Source organism: Morone saxatilis, unplaced genomic scaffold (genome assembly GCF_004916995.1).
Source record: "Morone saxatilis isolate NCDOM2014 unplaced genomic scaffold, NCSU_SB_2.0 Contig5, whole genome shotgun sequence".
In the NCBI taxonomy this organism is placed as follows: Eukaryota; Metazoa; Chordata; class Actinopteri; family Moronidae; genus Morone; species Morone saxatilis.
The window spans coordinates 896,130-901,089 of NW_023340095.1; the positions used below are offsets into that span (position 1 = coordinate 896,130).

General features: G+C 43.2%; 1 protein-coding gene across 1 annotated transcript in view; it reads right to left on the minus strand.

The window, feature by feature from the left end:
- Positions 1-4,960, minus strand: part of enox1 (ecto-NOX disulfide-thiol exchanger 1) — a 110,228-nt gene that overhangs the window by 33,881 nt on the left and 71,387 nt on the right.

Sequence of the window (4,960 nt, forward strand, 5' to 3'; positions counted from 1 at the left end):
ATAAATCAAGAGAGAAGTTGGCTCATTTCTCCATAAGACTGAATGGTGTCAGTGTGTTATTACAGCCAATGGAGCTCCCCCTGCCACTTCCACTTCCTGGAAGCTCTGTCCGTTATAAATATTTATATATTTATATTTGTGTGTGTGTGTGATGAGCAGTAAATTGATTGCATGAATAAAACACCATCATCTCTCCACTGTCAAATGCAAACGGGAAACTCAGAGGAACTACATCATCTCCTAATTGAATTCTGTCCTGCATGAAAGCAGGACACACACACAGACACACAGACACACACACACACACACTCCTCCCTGCTGTGTAAAAACATCGGAGCAGTAAATTGATGAATAATCCAGAGTTGGATTCATTGTTAGTGAATTACATCTCAGTTTCCTCCAAAGTGAAAAATCAAACGGCTGCAAGCTGCGACATCGACTCCGACAGCGTTTAGAAATAATGAAGACGAGTTTGTTTAAAGGATAAATGGTGATTAAAGTCTGCGTGTAGTCACAATGAATGTTTAAGTGTTTTTATGAAGTGTCGCAGAGATAGTCTGACCCAACAGTGACCAAACAGTCATTTCTGAGGTATTTTCAGGAATTCTTAGTGATATTTCAGTTTCCTGATGAACAATAAACGGCTGATGATTCATCCAGCACTCGGGGGCGTATACTAATACTGGTTCTGTTCTGGGTTTCTCTCTGATGTCCTCCGGCTGCTCAGCTTCAACTCACTGTTCAGAGTTTCTTAAAGGACAGATAGCTTTAGCTGCTTTAGTTAGCTGCTACCTGAACTGAACCCTGAACCAGGCTCAGCAGCCGGACCGGGATCGAACACAGCCTACGAGACCGACAGGGAATAATGTTACAGTACCGAGGTCATTTACAGAGTTACCCGATGGACAGATCGATAAGTAGCCAACTGCTAACTGCCGTTAGCTCGGTCAGCTGTAAAATAACTGACTGACACCAGGAGCCAAACCCATCAATCCTGGTCGGTCTAGGAGATTGTGTTTGGTCCAGCTGAGTTCACTGGAAAGTAGACGCTTACTGCCTGTTTTTACAGCTAACATGTAAAACCATGTATTTCCTGGGAGCAGAACTGTAATTAAGTACAACTTTGAGGTGCTTGTACTTGACTTCAGTACCTCAACTCCTTCTCAGAGGGAAATATTGTACTTTTTGCTCCACTACATCCATCTGTTCTGCACCGTCAGGCATCGTCTTCAACTTCAGCTGATTACTCAAATACACGGGCATTTACATAGATTTGAAACCTGCGTCCATAGAGCTGCTTTTGTCTACGCTTGCAGTGCTGGTGAGCTTTTTGTTACCTCTCGCGCAGATCGTATGTGCTGTAGTCGGTGCGGTGTCTTCTAGTGTCACTTTCTGTCCGAGACACGAAGAAATGAGAGTCGGTTTGGTGTCTTCAACCATGAGACAGGCTCCAGCGAGCACCAGCAGGCCAATGCAGGGCTCTGTGTGGCCAATCCTTCACCCCCCGGTACTGCTGGAGAACCAGAGGGCAGTCGGTTTGGTCCATGCCCGAGGTCGAGTGCCCTGGGCATTGAGAGTCTGCTGAAGGTTCATTCATAAAAAGAGAGCAAACACTTAATGCAATACTCTTCTGCAGTAAAGTAACTAAAGCTGTCAGATGTAGTAAAACGTGCAACATTTCCCTCAGAGATGAAGTGAACACGGGTTCAGTATTGGGTTAGATGGACTTCACACGAGGCCCGATAGTGATTACAGTCAGGTCACATTTACAGTCTTGTGTGAAAACTTTGTACCTGCGGTGATGAATAATGAAGGTGTGTTTGGCCTGCAGGTGTCAGACTCCTCAGGCTGAACCACTCACACAACCACATCAAGCTTTCACAAACGCCCCTCAGTGTCCTGCTCGAGGGAACTCCAGCAGGGTCTGTAAAAACCTCCGACTGGCCTGGAAAAGAGTTTTTATGTCTGTGAAAGAGGTGAATCAAACATGTTGGTGATTCTTGCTCTAAAGTTGTACTCGGGCCGACCCAGAACCTGTCTGGGCCCCTGCTGGCTGCGTTGTTCTGAATTTCAGAAAAGTTTTCATTTTGTATTCGTGGGTAAAAACACCAAAGGAAATAATCAATAATTAAGTTAAATATCTGTCAAGAATAGGAAAAAGCTGCTTAGCTGATTAATAAAACAGAGAATATTTGAAAACAGATTCAGGTAACAGCAGAAAGATTAACACATTAATCTAAAATACTGTAAAACTTCTAATAATAGAAGTTACCAGCGTACCGACAGCGAGCAACAGACTTCCCGTGATAACGATGTGTATCATTTATTTATGCAGGCGATCTCAGCAGCTTATAACTCACTCAAGAGCGATTTTACAGTCCAGGCCTCTAATAGAGTTTAAGTTTGGTGTGGTTTACACTCAGGAGAGAGAGGTGTGGTGGAGGCTTGTGAGCAGCACCAGGTGAGTTGATGATCACAGCTGGTACTCATTGAGTAATCACTCTCTCCTTATATTGCAGTAGTGTGCTGGACCTGGGTGGTGGACAGGCAACTGAGAGTGAGTGTGACAGACTTATGAAGTTGTTGTCTGTTGTGATAGCTACACTTAGAATAAAAGTGGTATAACGGACCAGTGTTGTCAGATTGTGTGCTGAGGAAACCCACAGTAGCATAGAGACCTGTTCACCTGGTATTCAGATAATGGCCATTACTGAGTGAGCAGTACTACAGGTACCACTGTTTCTGTAGTGGAGGCAGAGGTGGGCACTTGAGTCACAAATTTGATGACTTGACTCGACTTTAATCACTTGTGACTTCAGTTGGACTTGAAGCTTTTGACTTGAAATTGATTGACACCTTCCCCCAAGCCCAAATATTAAAAAGCATCCTACCAATCTATTGATTTCCCTTCATTTACAAAAAAAAGTTATCCCATCAGCAGCCTGAATCCAACTCTGAAGTAACAAAACCTGCAGTTCCTCTATCAGCCACTAGAGGCTCCATATTAAACTGTCCAACACCAGAAATAAACATATTTACAACCTGGTACAAACAAAGACTTCAGGTCTGTTCTTCGCAACTAAACAGATTTTTATAAAGTCACCCGTTTAAATTAAATCAAGGCTTAAAGTCTTTTTTTTTGCCCATTTTTGGATTAGCCGGGAGTCGTCTCCCAACTCACCATCTGGTGCGTTCGCTGCAGAGCGGCCATTACACAGCACTGATCTGTTGAAACAGATGACAGTGTCGATAGTTCAGAAGAATCATCTATCACATGTATTGATGACAGGATGAGATTGATCAGCTCAGCATATTCACACAACCACAGATCAGAACCAAATCCTGCATGAAATTTAAAAAAATGTTTATTTATTGCCATCAATAAAAGGTTTCACAATAAAGGTCTACCAGGAAACCGAGGGCTTATGCCAACTGAGCCGCTAGAAGGCTTTTATTGTGAAACATCTTTGCAGACAATATACTCAAACTGAACTGGAAAGGGATATTAGGGATATTTACCAGATGTGAACAAGATTTGCTCATTAAACCGCTGCTTCCACCAAATGACTCTCGATGGGGGTTTGTGTTTTCAGACAACATTAATCTTCTCAGATGGATCCGGTTCACAGGAAACATGTTGTCTCTCCTGCACTCAGAGTTCATGTTCAGTAAGTCAGCTGCACGCACAATTACAATTCCTCTGAATATCAATAAGATTTGGTTTGATACTTTCTCTGAAGCTTTCCACCATTTCTTGTGACCTTCTTGGCGTTTGCTCAGTTGCCATGGGGATAACAGGCTGTGTGTGGGAGGAGATGGTGACCTTGCCACTCTCGTAGGTCATGAGCCCTTAAGTGCAGGTAGAAGGCAGAAAAACACCAACAAACAGTTGACTGAACCACTGGCGCAGGAAGTATTCGGATTTCCTGAAGGAAAAGTATTGAAACCACATTGTAAAACAAGTTCCTTTAGTAAAAGTAGAATCAGTAAAATCCAGTTTAAGTATTAAACTATTGCTTCCTCATAATGACATGTTTCCAAAAAACAGACTGCAAGGGAGGGAATAACGCTGAATGTGCGTTATTTTCCCCTTTCCCCTGTTAGCCGTACTGGGAGCTCTCCGTGAACAACAGGGCCAGACCGGGACCGAATACAGCATCCAAGGTGGGTTTTTTTTGCCAGGTTTGGTGCCTGGCAACCTGGGGCTGAGTCAGCTGATGTTAACTGAATGAGCTAACATTACTGTTAGCAGCATTTTAGCTATTTTTAGCAACAAGCACATCAAGAAACTGTAAATCCGTCCGTCTCGAAGGCCGTGTTCGGTCCTGGTCCGGCCGTGTTTACTGGTGTTTTTGGAACCTTGGTAGTATCTACCAAAAGTGGAAGCATTGTAATCAGATAATTGACAGACAGAGCACGCTAACTACACGCTGCACGCAGCTACAGCAGCAGTTAGCTGGAGGACGTCAGAGGGAAAAACAGACAATATGCTCTCCATAAAATATGATCCAGTTTCACCCAAATCACTGAAAGTTGTTTTTGTACAAGCGATAAAGTTTGTTCTTCTGAAGTGTAAAATGACCCGCTGTGGTTGTACAGCAGGGCCGATCCTGCAGCGAACTGTTCCTTTAAGAGGACACGTCGACGGTGAAAGTTAACAATAAAAAGGAAAATGAAAGCGAACACACAGCTGGCGAGGAGCAGTGAGCAGGTATAACATATAATAGCATCAATAAAAACAGCCACTTCCTCTCTCACCCAACAAATATTCATCTTCTTTATCATCTCTTTACAATCTGGAACTGAGAACGTTTCTGTCAGACAGAATAACAGAAACACATTTTTATCCTGTAATGAAGAAAAGTTTGTGAGAAATATTCATATTTCAGAGTTTCACCCTCAACCTCTCACACCATCGATGCTTGTTGCCTGTTCTACCTGCAGAGAGGAAGCACACACA